Source organism: Ciconia boyciana, chromosome 1, assembly GCF_034638445.1.
Source record: "Ciconia boyciana chromosome 1, ASM3463844v1, whole genome shotgun sequence".
NCBI lineage: Eukaryota > Metazoa > Chordata > Aves > Ciconiiformes > Ciconiidae > Ciconia > Ciconia boyciana.
Genome location: NC_132934.1, coordinates 218483818 through 218500668, shown reverse-complemented (window position 1 = coordinate 218500668; position 16851 = coordinate 218483818). Strand labels below are relative to the sequence as shown.

At 40.8% G+C, this 16851-nt stretch overlaps 1 protein-coding gene and 1 long non-coding RNA gene across 3 annotated transcripts in view; both read left to right on the top strand.

The window, feature by feature from the left end:
• Positions 1-16851, top strand: part of RAB6A (RAB6A, member RAS oncogene family) — a 61745-nt gene that overhangs the window by 17474 nt on the left and 27420 nt on the right. The window lies entirely within an intron of this gene.
• Positions 11578-13186, top strand: LOC140646651 (uncharacterized). Its single transcript, XR_012040514.1, has 4 exons — positions 11578-11715; positions 12236-12298; positions 12671-12811; positions 12896-13186. It is a non-coding gene; the product is annotated as an uncharacterized lncRNA (long non-coding RNA).

Here is a 16851-nt window from a genome sequence, read left to right as displayed (position 1 = left end):
TCTTTCTGAATCTTACTCTCAATCTGTAATTTAAGAATAATCTTAAATTAAAAGATGCAAGACCACTGGAATTTGAACGCTCTGAAGGTTTGAGTGAAAAATAACCCATCACAATCCTGGGACTCTGTACCGAAGAAGAAAAGGAAGATAATCTGAGGTTATCCAGGAAGGAGCCTAAGTAGCAGCTGAACTTGGTGCTTTCAGGTAGCAAATCATTAGACATGGCAACAAGTCTTTTCACTGATGTAATTTCTAGTGTGTGTATTACGATTGTCATTGAGAATACTCAAATCTCAGGAGAAGGTGAATGATGCAAAGAAAAATTCAGGATTTCTGAAAGTTTAAGTGGTTTTGCGTAGGGAAGAGAAATCTCTCTTGTTACTGTATTATCTTCCTCAGATATTAAGATTTGTTTTTGATAGTGGCAGAGAAACGGACATGACTCTTTTTGGTGCCTTACTGCAGAGATAATGAAATGCATAATTCTGCAGGGAATTGTCACCAGCGCAATATAATTCTGAAGAATCCAGAAGAGTATTCTCATATTAGATGATGCATTAGCCTATCATTTTTAGTTTCTCCTGTTTTAACAAGTTATTTTTGGAAAACATTATGTTTGAGGATTTATATGCAGGTTCCTGTGTAAATTGCCCATGAATATGGTTTGTTCTGGAAACAGATACTGTGTTAAAGATATCTAAACCAGAAATTCATTATTATCTTTTGAATGTCTGCCTCTTGTTTTCAAAATATTTCTGTGATGATTAGTTTCTCATTCGAACTGAGAACTGAAAGTGGCAGTAAAATCTGGACATCTAGTTGAAGGGATATCTCTTCTTGCCACTTTCTCACTTCTTCTTCAGTAAATACGAGCAAGTGCTTCATAAGAGCATGGATCGTACTTTTTGCTCATATTCACCTAACGCTTGATAATTTTTGAGAAGTGGAATCAAGTCCTGAATACTTATTTTTGATCTTAACGTGCTCATTCCAAAAGCAGTTGTAATGGCAAGAGAGGGAAACAATTGTGTTGATTCTGACTTTATGCCAGTATAAAATATTCAGAGCAGTCTTCTGAATTTGGAAATGTCATTTTTGTAATAACTGTTTTTGCTTGAATCTTGTGGTCTAGGTGATAGAGGAGCTCGTAGCTCCTTCCCCTTTCGCAGGAGGCGCTCAGTGCGGAGCAACAGTTGCACTTACCAGAACCACTCCTTAAAGGGCAGATCCACCCTTCCAGCGTAGTGTCTGTCCAAAGTGGCTTAATTACTTTTGATCTGTGTATGTAGCATTTTACATCTTCCAAGTCTTTTACAAGCAGATAATTAGGTATTTAAAAATGAAATACTGGGTTGTAAAAATTGGGTCTTATGAATGATTAATTACTGATGGTCTCCTTGTGGATTTTTGCTGTACACTGCACTTGTTTTTAATGGGGTGTCTGAATGATACAGCCTATATGTAGTATATGCTTCAAAAAGTGAATTAATCCTCAGGCTTTAACTGCCAGCATATATAAAGTGAATATTAAGCTACCCTTGCATGACAAGAACAGAATTTAAATATTGGTCTTTTAAACTCGATGGGTTCACATTTTTGTGTAAGAAGCAAGTAGACCATTAAAGCAGTTGAAATAATAGAAACAACCCCAACCAAACCACCAACCAGTTAGTAAACAAGCATGCAGTTAAAATTAAAGGCAGAGTAAATAGTTAATGGTTCAAACTTTCCTCCTTTTGGCTTTATTCTATGAATCTAGCTTAGAAACCATTGATGGGGCTAGAAGTGACTTGGCATTCAGTATGTACTGCATGTCTCAATAATAAATGTGTTGCTTCACTGAAATGTTTAGCAGTATAACTTTACAAGAGCTCTTTTTGAAACAACCTGACCCAAGGGCTAAAGCTTGTTGGCAAAGACAAAGTTGTCTTAGCATTTGCAATGTGTGCTAGTGGGTTTACATTGTAAAAATACACATAAATTTGAACTGAAATTCTATCTGAAATTTTGTGTAACATTAGTGTATAAAAGTAGAAATCCAGTGAGTAGAAATTGTCTGTAAGCTATTATATAAACAACCACCACTTTTTTTTTTCCTTTGCTTGTACTCCAAGTGCCTTATGAAGTGTTAATGTAACTTTATTTCTGCCTGGACTGAAGATGATGTTGTAAGGATGAGGTGTCTCTAAAAGCATTTAATTTGTCTGAATGTGCTCACAGCAAAGCTGTGTGTGTTATCGTTGAGTAAACTGGAACAAAGTTAAGTAGAGTTGTTCCGAAATGTCAACCTGCACACCACAATCCAAAATTGATTCTTTGTCCAAAAATTGCATTATTAAGGAAATGTTTAGCCAGAGTGTTGTGGAGACTAAACAGGGTGTTTTGATAAAAAGCAAATAATAAATGTCATCTGTTCTGACTCTTTAAACTCCTGTTTACTACCCAGCTTCAGCTCAACCCTTACCACCACTTTGAGGACACTTGAATTGGAGCCCAAAGAAGATAGCTCTGTAGTATGAGCAGTCTGCCATATTTTGCCTAAGCATGTGGGTGTCATGTTAGAGCCTGAATTAACGTTTAGTCACTGACCTGCTGAGAATATGAAATTCATTTAATCTTTCTTCAATAGGACTTCCTAGAACCCTATTCTACCTGCTTACCTCAATACCATCCTGTCTTTTATAATGAGATTATACAAGATCTATTCATTCTCTGATTTTTAAGCTGAATCTTGTAAATCCTCATACTCTGGCTCAGGGAAAGGCAGCCATTCCCAACTAAACTGCAGCTGGAATGAAGAGGCCTTTTCTATCCAAGATCTAGTGCTGTTCCTCCTCCTTCCCTTCCATCATCCTCCACCTCCCCTGCCTCCCAAATCTGGTCTTACCTGTTTTTTTCCACAGAAGTGTACATATAAATATAACTTAGCTTAATATTGGAGATGGTTGTACAGTCTCATAGTGGAACACCTCTCCACGTGTTGGGTGAAATCCAGTGTTTAAAAGCAGAGCGAGGAGTCCAGAAGGCATGACTTTGCAAGAACGACTGCTGCTGTTCATCACCTTTTAAAAGAAACATTTCTGAGATGGAGGAGGAGCTTCCCAATAACACCTCCTGCATGGGAAGTCTTGTGCTTTCCCAGCTGTTCTTGCCTCTTTCTTGCCAGCTGAGTTGGTGATAAGGTCCATGTGAAATTCTCTTCCTTGCATTGGCCTGCAGCTGAGAGCTCCTGCCTCCACTCACTGTGCCTCGCTGCTGAGTAGTTTTGGATAAAGACTGTGATCTCATGGACTTCTGTACTACTGAATCTTTCCTCTTCCTTAGCTTCATGGTCATCCAGACTTGATCAGAAGATCCTTGGGACACATTCTACAGTGCTCTTATAGTTTCATAGAAGTGCTGCTTTGTGTTATCAATATGTATGCTGAGGCTTGAAGAGTCTTATTTCTGAGGCATTTTGTGAGCAGTCAAAATAATAAAGTCCTTTGGAGAATATTTTAAGCCTAATTGGAAACTTGTTTTAAAAAGCTTTAACCATGTAAGATAAGAAAGAAAGCTAAATCTTCAGGCTGTGGTGAAAAATATCCTCATGAGACTGCAAATGCTGGGGATTTTTTTCATTCCTGGCGAATAAGAAGAGACTGTGCAGCAGTCTTTGAAATGTAAAGGTGACCTGTGAGTACCTTTAGTTAATTAACGAAGCTTAATACCTCTTTTTCCCCGTTTTCCTGGATATCTCGTACAGCAAACATGAGTGTATCATTCATGCTTCCTGTTCTCTGGTTGGTTTTAAACTCCTCTGCGTGACAACTGCCCCTTCTCTGCTGTGGGCAAGAATAGTTACTCTTTGGGATCTTGTTTTCAAAACACTTAAAATGAAACACTTAAAATGAACACTTAAAAACACATCAAAAGGTGAAGATTTTCCTTTTAGAAATATGTAAAGGGTTAATATTCTCATACTTGGGACTCCTACGCATGCTCTTGAAATACGGGGGCTTTTTTTTAACAAAAATTGTGATGACTATATATGAAAGGCAGCCCCGTATCTTACTGCTGCTTCTAATGTAGTGAACCAGGGCTTAAGAAAGTCAGGAATAGAAACCAGTTGCCAGAATCCATTCTTGAGAGTTATAGCATTGAAAAAAAAAAAATAATAGTGTAACAACACTCAGTGCAAGCCCTTATGGAAGTGAAAGGAGTTGTTTGTTTCCAGTTGAACAGGTTTCACTCAGTCACCCCAGCGTAGATTTTACTTGCCTGCGCTCTCATCCATGTTCTCAAAAGGATCAAGATGTGTGCCCCTATGCTGTGGCCGGAGTTGCTTAATGTGACAAAGGATGGGACACAGTTGAGTCCTCCATCATGTCTCTTGGATTCTTTTTGATTTTGTGATGCTTAACTGGTACTTGTGGGCTGTACTCGTGTACCTCTTAGGAGCTGAAACTGTTCGGGACCTTTCCTCTAGGTATTTTGTCTCATCCCTCTTATGGCTTGGGCAAAATTCCTGAGTCTTCTTGTTCTTTTGTTTTCCTTATCTGGGGACTTAGGGCTTCAGTTCTTGATCTTCTCCTTACCTTATCTTAGGTTTATTCTTCCTCTTCTTGCTATCTGGTCATTTGAATGAAACCACATTTACCACACTATGTAGCAATTAGCATGTGCAGTTCCGTTAATCCTTCTTCTGTTGTTGCACGTGTTCACATGCATATTTCATTCAAACCATTTTAGCATTTTTGTTACAGTTCTTTACAAGATTGTAAGACTCTCTTCCCCCAAGGAAAAGCTCCTACGTTGGTCTGCTGTAGACAGTAGAAGACAGTTTCTGGCTTCCACACCAGCTTAAAGGGTGTCCGTCATTCAGAAATGAGCAGGATTCTTCTTCTTCAAAACTCAATTCAAATTCCATCTTCTTGACCTCTGAGGGATGGTCCATGCACCTGCAACACACTTGGCTCAGGACACAGCAGAATATTTGGCCTTTCTGTACAAGATGATGGAAGATTCAAAGCTCTGAACATGAAAGATGACAGGTATTCTCGCTAACAGAAAACTAGAAGTACTTCTCATAAAGTGGCATTGTGTAACTTCCCAGATGCTTGATGTTACACCAGATGAGGAAAACTGAAATTGCATGAAGGTCCTCCTGTTGTGACACTAATTTTGGCTCTGTGTTGTTTTTAGAAGTCTTTTAAACTGTGAAAATAGCGCTGGTTATGTTATGTGGTTGACTTGGAACTCCTCTGCAGAAAACTAGACAAGTGGCTTCATCTTCAGAACAGAAGGCCTATATTTTAAAATGAATTTTTATAGCTGTGCTTAAGAGGTAACATTTCCATGCTTTTTTTATTTTACTATCTTGACAGAGTAATCAAACTATCATATTTTGCTTTATATAATTTTAATAGACTTGCTCCTTCCTGCTCAGTAGTGAGGGGCTGACTCTTGTTTATTATTTTCTACAGGTTAGTGAATGTGGTGGAAAAAAAACAGCTTTTATATGAAAACTTTGCAGGGTGTAACTTAATTGTTTTTAAACAATCACAGCTGCCAAGTCTGTAAACTGAATGGTTATGAGATGGAACTAGGAGACTGACCCATGTTCAGTGTTTCATTTCTTCGTGGCCAAGACTGAGCAAATAGAACAAGATGTTTTTGTATTGTGCTCTGTCATATATTTCCTATTTTGGGAGGAAAAGTAAAGCTAATTACTGACAAAACCCACAAGAGTTAATGAAGCTATTTATCACCATGTATTTTTGTCACTGTCACAAGACTTGGTGTGTATCCCAAAGGAAATCTTGCCCATGCATTAATAATCAGTCATATTGTTCTACTTTTATCAACTATGCCACTGCTGATTAGGATTTACTTAGTGGAAAAGAGTACCAAGTTTAAGTCGTTAAAGCTGTGATTAGTCTCCACAAATTTTTATTGATTTGTGTGAACCTTTCATATCCCGAAATACAAAGGGGGGCTTTGTCCAGCTTTACGTCTCCCTACTCTGGCCTGCTACAGGCCATTAATGATCAGTCTCAGTATGTGGCTTAGTTTATTACTGATAACTAGAGATACCAAACTCCAGGTAAAACTAACTTGCATCTCCCTCAAGAAAAAAGTGTAGTACTAAATAAAATAGGATTCTAACATGCCTAAAGAAAGCAAGCAGGCTAATGTTGACTTAAAAAAAAGATTGATAATAGAAAATACCTTTTTCTGCCTCTTCCTTTTCCCTTTAGCTACTGCCAAATTTTAAATGCAAGTGACAATGCTTTGCTTCTCTTGCTGGTCTTAAAATGCCTAGAGACCACATAAAATACATCCATATGGCACTGAATACTTAGATCAGTGGCACGGCAGGCTTTTATCCAGTTGTCCTTCAATATCTAGCTGTCAGCTGTAAAACTCCCCCCGTCCCGTCCCCCCCCTCCAGTGTGGCATTTGGATCTTGGTGGAATGGTTGCATAAAAGGTAGGATCCTTGGGGATGATTGTTACTCTGCTTGTTAGAGGCAATTTCTTGTCCATTTTCTGTCCCTCAGGAATGTGTATGTGAGGTTTAATACAGGCTTAACATTACTTCAGAGTGCATCATGTGATTGGGTAGCACATGCAGTTTTTCAGGAGCTGCGGCGTCATGGACGCTGAGGCTAGCTGAAGCAAGATTTGGGGAGTGCTGCTTGAAAGCAATTAGCACAGATGCTAATGAGCATGTTCTGGCAGGTGTTGTGCAAAAGGACCCTGGTGCCAGAAGGACCTGTGTTTTGTGTTCAGGAGAGCTAGGCAGGTTCTTCTCTGGCCTGTATAGGGAGGCTGTTAGTTTTTATACAGTACAATTGTGCTTTTAATATTTTGGGCTCTGCCTTGTGATGCAGAGGATGTTCTCTCAAGTGTTTCCTGTTGGCTGAGAATTGTCTGTTCCCTCCCCGTTGCAGAGACAGTCTGTTGAACAAGCATTTCCCAAGGTCTGTGTCCCCCCACTGCAGCTTGAAGTCAAGAGAGAGGCTCAACAGCCAGTTGCAAGGACAGCGTTTTTCACACCGTTCCTGGCCCACACTTCCCCAGAAGTCTTCCAGAGGTATTAGTAGATGATCAGCAGAGCCTAGTTCAGGACACAAAATACTTGAACATACGCTTCTTTAAAAGGGCGGTGTGAAAATTTGAGCAACCTGGAGATGCTAAACTGTTAAATATAACAGTGAGCCAGCTCAGCTGTCAAAGTGGAAGGAGGAATCTTCTAGCGAGATGTGACCATAAGACCTCTCCCAACGGAACAAGGGGCTTTTCCACTTGTCGGTGTGTCTGCTCACATCTTTTTGAGTTGCAGAAATGATACTGTTGATGGTTCCTCTTGAGCTTTTTTTCTCAGCGTTAAGAGCGAGTTCCCTTGGGGAGGGGAAGTCTAACCTGAGATTTTTAGAATGAAAACCAACAAAGTTGGTACTAACCAATATCTAGTGGAAGATGTCCCTGCCTGTGGCAGGGGGGTTGGACAAGATGATCTGTAAAGGTCCCTTCCAACCCAAACCATTCTGTGATAACTGTTTTGCCAAATATATGCAGGAAACTGAAATAGTGTACAATGGGAATTAGACTGGGAAAATTTACAGTGCAAGATTAGGAATAAAATGAAAACTTTTTAATTTAAGAAGAAAGAGAGCAGTCTTTTAATAGCATTCACTGACTAGCTATGCATTCCCTGTTACAGAGACTGAGATATTAACAGTGGTCAGCTAGGTTTAATCCCAAGTGTGTGTCTATATCCAGATGTTTAGCTAATCTAAAGTAAGGCTGAGAACTTCAAATTTAAGACATGAACCAATCTTGAACTGCTAGGTTTTTGGAAAGCTCCTCCCTCTCTTTTGGAGAGAGAGAATAAATCCTCAAGTTCTACAAAATTTCTCTGCATTGGATTGTATTGACTTTTACTTAAAAACAAGATTGGGAGTGTAGTTTCACAGAGCTGATGTTTCCTGTGTATCTCCTATAGTAATATTAGAGAGTTAAAAAAAAAAATAATTTGGAGCAGAAACTTGACACAAACTAATACTTCAGTTAATACCGATGCGGAACCTCTCAAATCACCTTGAATATATTCACAGTTGTCTTGTGGCAGACTGAACTGGAAGGACAATTTACTCACGGAGTATGATACTCCCGATAATTTAATACTTATGCCATAATCTATTGCAGATTCCTTCTGGAAGACAAGTCGCTATAGCCAGGGCAGCTTTTCAGTCCTTAGTTCCGCCAGTCTTTACTTCAGTCCTAATCCCTCTGAGTGAAGGACCTAAAGCAAGCGGCCGTGTGTCGGCATAAATAATCTATCTGCAGCGCTTTAACTAGTGAATAAGAGTCTTGTTCCTATTCAGCGGGCCAAATATTAAGTATATATTGTCAAGGACAGCCTGGCTATCAAAGATCATGTTTTACTGTTGAGACAGGATCCTTTCCAGTTGAAGTCTGAGCTTGTCGAACCAGAGCTGGTTGTTTCCTTAGCAGGTATATAAGAAGCCGGTTTGGAAGAACTGATGTTACTTAAGCTTCTGCCTTTGTGTAACACCAGCGTTCAAATGTTACAGGCCTTGCTGGGTATGGCTGTTAGCAAGACCCAGGGAAAAAATACTTTCTAGGTCAGATAAGTATATCGACCTCAATTTCCTTCTGTCGTGGGTGAAGTATCGTGGCACAAGCAGGGCCTCATCGCTCCTGTTACAGCATGGTGTACGTGCTCTTCTGAGGTACTCAAAGAAAAGACTGACTGAAAATTAGTGTTAATGAGCTTTTCAGACTAACATGTATTTTCATAGTAATCTTTTTTATAAGGCAGTTACTGAAGTGTTAATCATTTGATTACTGGTTGTTGTAGATAAGGGAGTAATTGGTCCCTTTTTGTAAATTATGGAAATACTTGACAGGAAGGAGCAGTCGGCCAGGCAGCAGGCATGAAAACTCTTGTTTGTGTGGGTTATTGCCTGGAGAGATTGACTGGAACTAAAACCCGTTTGCTCTGATGACATCTGGGTTGTGACAACATTGTATTTCCTATTTGCTTCTCAGTAGCAAGGGCATGTCTTCCAGCAAGGTCTCAAATGCTTGTGAAACTTGCATAATTTTGGGCATCGCTTGAAATGCATATTCACCAATTTCTGTTAGAAGCCATTAACAAATTAATCTCTGGCTATGGCCAGGGAGAACAGTTGAATCTTTGCCTCCTGAGTGACAAACAGCTTTAGTGGGGTCTAGTGTTTGAAGACGTTTTACTGAGACTTAAGGAGCTGCCAATTTCACTGACTTCCTGGGGCTATAACAAAAATACATATAGTAGATATTTTTGCTCTAACTCTTTAGAATCCTTTAGGAAAATCATGTTATGCTCTCTGTCTCTGAAAGGAGAGCGTCGGGTGAACAGCAACGCATGTGAAATGCAGGATCGTTGCATTTTTTTCATACACTTGGTGTTTAAAATGGTGCTACTGTGAAAATGGGCTTGCTGCTTTTCTTTGTGTCCCTGTTATTGTGGCATGTGAGAATAAGCCGCAGATTATATCAGCCATTCACATAATAGCTTTATGTGTGCTCATCTGCTAGGTAGGTGTCATTCCTTCTTATATCATGCTAGTTCACTCGACTCTGTTGCTTCCCTTCCTGCTGTTCTGCACCAGACACTCATAAATATTCATGCCTGCTTCCTACCATCCATTTAGGCTTGTATACCTAGCTTATGGTCTGTTCCAGTTTGTTAAATGCAGGCTTTTTTTAACACCGGGGTGCTGAAGGCTGTCTAGTGAGCTAAAAGGCTGATGTCACAGTTTCTGGTTTGTGAAGTTGCTGGGAACTGCTGAGATATTGAGGCTTTAAAATGGTTTGCTTGGAAAGTCTTCCCTCACAGAGTCGACCAAAGTTCAAGGCACTTGATTGTTACACGGTAAAATGCAAATGGACATTTCCTCAGCAGCAAACATTCTGGCCATGCTGTTCTTACTTAATTGTAATAATGAATAAAACTTGTCTTTGCACCTTAAGCAGGTGCTCAGCTGTAATAAAACTGTCTCAACTTGCCTTGAAAAGTCCAGTTTGGATAGAATCTTTGTAAGGACTAAGGGAATCTAATTTACAATGAGAAAATAAGTAACTTTTCCTCAGTATCTTTCAGTACTTTAAAATACTTGGGGCTCTGTATAGAGGCAAGGGGACAGGGTGTGTTTCTGAGGCCACTTACTGTGTTGGTCATTTCACTGGTTTGTTGGTCGATGGTGTATCTCATTGAATCACAGAATCATAGAATGCTTTGGGTTGGAAGGGACCTTTACAGGTCATCTAGTCCATCCCCCCTGCCATGGGCAGGGACATCTTGCACTAGATCAGGTTGCTCAGAGCCCCATCCAACCTGACCTTGAATGTTTCTAGGGATGGGGCCTCCACTATGTCTCTGGGCAACTTGTTCCAGTGCCTCACCACCATCATTGTAAAAAATTTCTTTCTTAAATCCAGTCTAAATCTGCTCTCCCTTAGTTTAAAACCATTACTCCTTGTCCTGTCACAACAGGCCTTGCTAAAAAGTCTGTCCCCGTCTTTCCTGTAGGCCCCCTTTAAGTACTGGAAGGCTGCTATAAGGTCTCCCCGCAGCCTTCTCTTCTCCAGGCTGAACAACCCCAACTCTCCCAGCCTTTCTCCACAGCAGAGCTGTTCCATCCCTCCAATCATTTTCCTGGCCTCCCCTGGACCCGCTCCCACAGCTCCATGTCTTTCCTGTGCTGAGGACCCCAGAGCTGGACGCAGCACTGCAGGGGGGTCTCACCAGAGCGGAGCAGAGGGGGAGAATCCCCTCCCTCGCCCTGCTGGCCACGCTGCTCTGGCTGCAGCCCAGGATACGGTTGGCTTTCTGGGCTGCGAGTGCACATTGTTGGCTCATGTCCAGCTTTTCGTCCATCAGTACCCCCTAGTCCTTTTCCGCAGGGCTGCTCTCCATCACATCATCCCCCAGCCTGTATTGAAGCTGAGGATATCATCACCATTTTGTGTAGAGCCCTTGCTCTCGGTTTTCTTAACTAGGGCAATGCTATTACTGTTCATCGGGGAAGGTGTTAAAATGTGTGTTTAAAAAAAAAAATAAATGACTTTTTAAGAGGATCAACCCTCCTCCCACCATCTTACCTGAACAGGAACTAGATGATGAGCAGCACATCTTAACCTGAGCCAGAGGATTGGGCACTGATATTAATTCACACGATGAATTTGAGACTTCAAGGTTTGTAAAGATGTTAAGGTTCTATGTAATGTCCAATACTATAGCCTGGGATAAAAAAAAATAATAGTTGATACGCTTCAGGATTACCTCGGGCTTCCAAAACTCTCTCATACTTTCCAGTCAATTAATTTCTGTGGAGTTATTAGTTTTGATTGCTTCTAATGTAAGTAGTCTTTGAACAAATGCGGTGATGGCTGTGGTCAGTTATTTCTTACTGTTTTGTCTACTGGTGACTAACAAATGTAGATAGAAAATATGAAAATGCAAAGCACGCCTTTCCCTGTAATTCACTCAGGCTGGACAGGCTGCTATGGGAATGGAATTGGACTATGGGAATCCTCTGCTGGGAATTCCTGGGGATTCATCCGTCTTAAAACTTCTGATAAGAAACAATGCCCGGTCAGTCCAAGCTGTCGCAACCGAGTACGATGTGAAACGTCTCTGCCGGTGCTGGAGCCCACAGGGGTAGGTGTGAAAAATGCATAAGGGTGGGACCTTCAGCTGGGAAGGGTGATGCATCTTTTCAAAGGTGAGAAAGGAAGAGGTGGTGGAGTTAGAGAAAATCCTGGTGGACCTTACGCTAGGGAATTTTAGCATGTGTTTGCCTGTATTTTACTGTCTTGGTCGGTCGCTCTGTTTTTATTTGGGGAGGAAAAAGGAAGAGAGGAGGCGTCAGAACAGGGTGCTGTTGATGGCAGCTTGAACTTTCTCCTTTCCTCACCTCCAGTTGTAAGAGGCTACTGAATGGAGATACTATTTTGTATGAAATAACACTCTAAAGTGACAGTTCTTCCTTAGGCTCCTGCTTCCTCTGAATTTGAATCAAAAGGAACCCATTGCCATATACTTGCTGCCTTGTAGGCATTATGGTGCTGGTTTCATGCCTTTTTGCAGACTTGTAACTGCTGATTTTGATAAGCATAGTGCATGTCCCTGGCATTATTGAGTAGCATGATACAGACATCGCAGTGTGTGTATTTTACAGATGTGTGGATTGGTACAGCTATGCTAGCGACATGCACGGTGTAAGATGTGTACCCCAGGAGTGGTAAGCTAACTTCCCTACTCTCCTTTGTGGGCACAAGCCACTGATTCTCAAATTGATGGCTATAGACTACTGGCAATCCCTGAGGTCAAAGTAATTGATCCAGGACTGTATCAAACAGTTTTCAATAGTGCTTTTAATGAAAGGAGAAAAAAAAGCTTTGTTGTGGGTGGTGACCTGAAAAGAAATTAAGGATTGGCAGGGATTCATTGGCCTAAAAAGGTCAACTACAGTTATTTGACATTATTATTGATTGTGTCTGCCTTTCTAGAATTACTTTGAGGCAGGATGCCATAAAACCTACACAAATGAACTGCCAAAAAACCCGTTCTGAACTGGTTGCTCTGTTGTCTGTCCTTCTTTCCCCCCCTCAAGCATGTACGAACTGCCGGCTGCTGCCAACGGCATCTTTGCTGCTGTTTTTCACTGTGTGGTGATCCGTTGTTCGCAAAGCAACAGTTGGTTTCCTGTGCCGCTGCCTACTATTTGCTGTGCATGAGGACTCTGAGTGCGGAGGTTTGTGGACTTCAGTCGTCTGCAGCCTGTAGAACCTGCTTTTAAGTTCTTGAAGGACTTTGACTTATTTTTTTTGCATTTTAGAAGTATCCTTATGATGGACCAAAATGTCTACTGAACTGCCAAAATATAGATATCGACATTTTGCATCAGCAAGTTATCTGCAGATCTTTACTGGCCCATAGTTCCTGTGTAGAGCAATGTAGCTGCAAATTTCCTTTGTCAAAGAAGTTGCAACTAAAATAGAAGTGACAAAACTGCTGGAAGTGTATTAAATGGACTTTCTATTCAGAGTATGCTCCTTGCTCAGGGCTCCCTATGCTTCGCTCGATCTGAAGTTGACGGATTCACTGTAGGTACTTTAATTTCCTTTCATCTTCGTGTGTTTGATCTAGGCTGCAAGCTTTAGTCCATTGTTAGTTCTATTTCAAATGAATATGAAAAATATAATCAGTTAAAATCAAGGTGAGTTGCTTCTGTTCTCTGGGATGAATGAAATAAAATATATTTAAAGTAGAAAATGATGGAACATCTCTTTAATTACTAAAATTATTTAAAACAAAACAGAAGTGTTCTTTGGTTTTCTGGGTCTTTTTTGTTTCCCTTTAACTCTCTGGATATTTTACATTGACTTCCGAAACAGAATCTTAAATTCCTTCTTAAAGGAGCAAATCTGTTTAAAAGGACAAGAGTATAATTTATAACCTAGATCTTTAACTAGGCTGGGAATAAATTATCTTAAAAGAGGCTATTTGGACCATTTTGTTTGTACATAAAGAAGCCATTAGTGCTTTGGTATAAGGCAAGAACCACTGAAGTAGCACAAAAGCGACTTGCACAATTTTTGTAGTGTTAACAGTACAAAATATTCTTATTTCTTGGAATCAATGGGGGCAGCCGTTCCATTTCAGCAACCAGGCTGGGAGGGCATTCTGCAGCCAGCTTTATCCTGGGTAGCCAAAACATGCTTCAAAAATGTCTGATAAATCTCCATTTACTATTGTACTTTGCTCTTAAAAAAACCTAAAAAATATTTATAGCCACACTTTTGAAAATTAAAAAAACCTTTTTTTTTTTTTAACCAGACTCCATAATTTTATTTGTAAATAAAGCTACTTACAGAGAGTAGAGCCATGGTTGTATTTCAAGAAGGTTTATTCTTTACAGGCTTTCTTGTGATATATCCCCCCCCCCCCCCCCGCAGCTGGTGGGGGTTTTTTGTTGTTGGGGTTTTTTTCCTCTCTTTTTGGAGACTTAAGGATGCAGAGTACTGGCTCAGATGGTCCTTTGGTCTGATCTCATCTGGCGTCTTGCATCAGGAAAGAAATGGCAGAATAGAAGAGGTTTGACAGTAGAGCAGAAGTGGAATCAATGGGGAAAAAAAAACCTTCAGGGTAAAAAATTCTTTAATTAGAGGAAGGAGGCGAGCCACATTGACTCTGCCTTTTACTTCTGCTCTCTGTGACTAGACTTGATGCTGTCCTCAGAGTTCCTCAGCTGCGACCATGGAGAAACTTCATCTTGCTGAGAATTTGTTAGAGAATGCAGTCTGGCTCTGTCAGTGTCTTTGGGATAATGAATGAGTTCTGTTTCTTGCTTTGGGGGAACTGGGTGAAATTGCCATAGCTTGACAGTGAAGAGCAGAGGAGGATTTTTTTTTTTTTTTAAATAACCTGCTTTAATGACTTTAATACAGCATTTCTGTTTTAAGAGCTGAGACTGACATACCTAAAAATACTCTTCTTGATTACTGGCTCACACAGATCATTTTAAGTCAACTATGAGCATCCTCCTTTCGGGGCTTCTTTTTATTTAAAAACCTAAAAATGGTTTTCATGCATTCATAATTCAGTATACTGTTCTTAGCAATGCCTTTTCCTCCTGTTGCCTTGGGTTGTTTTTTCCAGATCTGGACTAGCAAGTTCACTGATCCTCAGTATTACATCTTTGAGTTTCAGCAACTCTTTTAAGTATTGGGTCTCAAGTACCAGCAAACCTGAGCATGAAGCCTGATGTGAGGCCGGTGGTTGGAAGATCTTGGAGCTGTAACTTGCAACAGGACTCCTTGAGCAGTATCAGGTCATCTGTTTTGAGAGTCGAGGGCAGAACAGAGTTTGACTTCTCAGTAAGAAATGCTGTTCCTTGTCAGCACCTCAGTTATTGCTGGATTAGCTGTGTTATGGTGTGTCTAGTAAAGAAAATAACTTCCAGTGAAGATTTTGAGGTGAGCTTATCTGTGAAAGAAAGTTGTAGTGTCACTGGGATATATCCTTCAACCAAATCTTAAAGGAGTCTTGCAAAGGGCAAGTGAAAATTTGGGATTACACTATGATTTATCTGTATGTGTCATGAGAAGGCTTTCTTCATCTTCCTCTCTAACTTATGCTTTTAGCAAGCTGGATCTCTGTTAACCAAGTCTGCCTCTGAGAACTGGAAGAGGTCAAGTGGACTTTTTTAGCTTTACAATGAAAAAGCTGGATAGATTGATTATTTTTAAGATTATTTTGCTTTGCAGATGTTTCTTGGTTTATTTTTTATTGCTGATGCTTTGAAAGTGCTAAACAACAAATAGCTCAAACTCAGAGATTTAAGTGTGGCTTTTCTGGAAGAATCCTTGGACAAGATGTGAATCTCTAATACAAGAGAGGCAAGCACGTGCCTCCTAAGAAAATGAAATGGGGGAGGTAAGGCCTGCTCCCCCTCTTGTATGTCATAACAGTAGAAGTGGCACAATCCCAATTACTTTTCCTTTGTAGGTCGCTCTTGACTGTTGCCTGAGCCCTTTGCCGACTCTGCCTGGCAACAAATGACCTTCTCATCCCGGGCTGGCAGGGAGATGGTTTGTGTTATCTAATGGGTCTCTTCCATCCCTGGCTCTTGTGAGAGTCTTCCCAGTGACTCGTTACAGCACCCAGCACGGAATGCTGCTTGCAGTGCTGCCAGCGGTAGCCGGTAGCACGTATTCTGCACGCGCTGGCACGGAGGAGTTGTTGGTACTCACCATTAATCAATGTCATTAGTGGTGGCTGGTATTGGACATACAAGTCTCCAGCACGCAAGGCCCCAGAATCAGGACAAGGCAGTCTTCAAGAATCAGATGAACGACCTTGAAATCTCTCCAGTCGCTGCTGTCAGATCAAAGTTGCTGGAACTATGAGATTAGCGTATTGATTTCATCTTGCAGATGAATGCTCTTTCTGAAATAAGTGCTAGGCAGTGGCTCAAGGCTTCCAGACAAAGAGTATCGATCAGGTTGACTCAATTAGCTGTTGAAGGCTTTGAAATTGGGCCCTCATAGTTAATGGCAATTTTGCTGATAGGAACTTCACAAGTTCACATCTTTTAACTCGGTTGTGTGTCTTGGATACTTTGCTGTTTGCTGCCACTGATTCAGTTGCTGATTTAGGAGGATGTTAGTGTTTGGGCATCTGCTTGTTTCTGCGCTGAACCAGTGATCAAACCTTTCCTCTTAGGAGTTTCCTATTTTTATATATCGGAACAGCCTACTTCTTTCTGTCCCATAGCATATTAAAACATTGCAGCTTATCAGAATTCATGCAGATGAATGCTTCCACTTATTCCCTTGTACAGCAAAACACTTCTCTCTCTGCTCTTCCCCCAGAAAAAAACACCACACAAGCCCTGTGGCATGCATTAACGTGTGCGGTTCAGGTTTGATGGTTAGGAGGGTGAGTGCAGTTGCAGCTGGTGAGTAGCCAGTTCAGTATGGGAGCCACCAGTGATCTCTAGGTCCACATTCTTCCAGAGCTGGTATAGCTGAAGAAAACCATCTGAGCAAAGTCAGATACAAGCTTAAAAATTCCCGTTGGAGCTGGTTGCCTTCCCTTCCAGGAGTGTACATTGATAATCTGTGCACTTCAGCAGTGGTGTCTGAGCCACAGCTGTGTGATTAGGAGCTGGTTAATATGGACTTTGTTTTTGTTGGATTAAAAGCTTGAAGGAGCCAAAAACTCATCTAATGAAACCCACTCCGCTACTGTTGTTCATCCACTTAACTTCAGAAGAGTTTCCAAAAATTG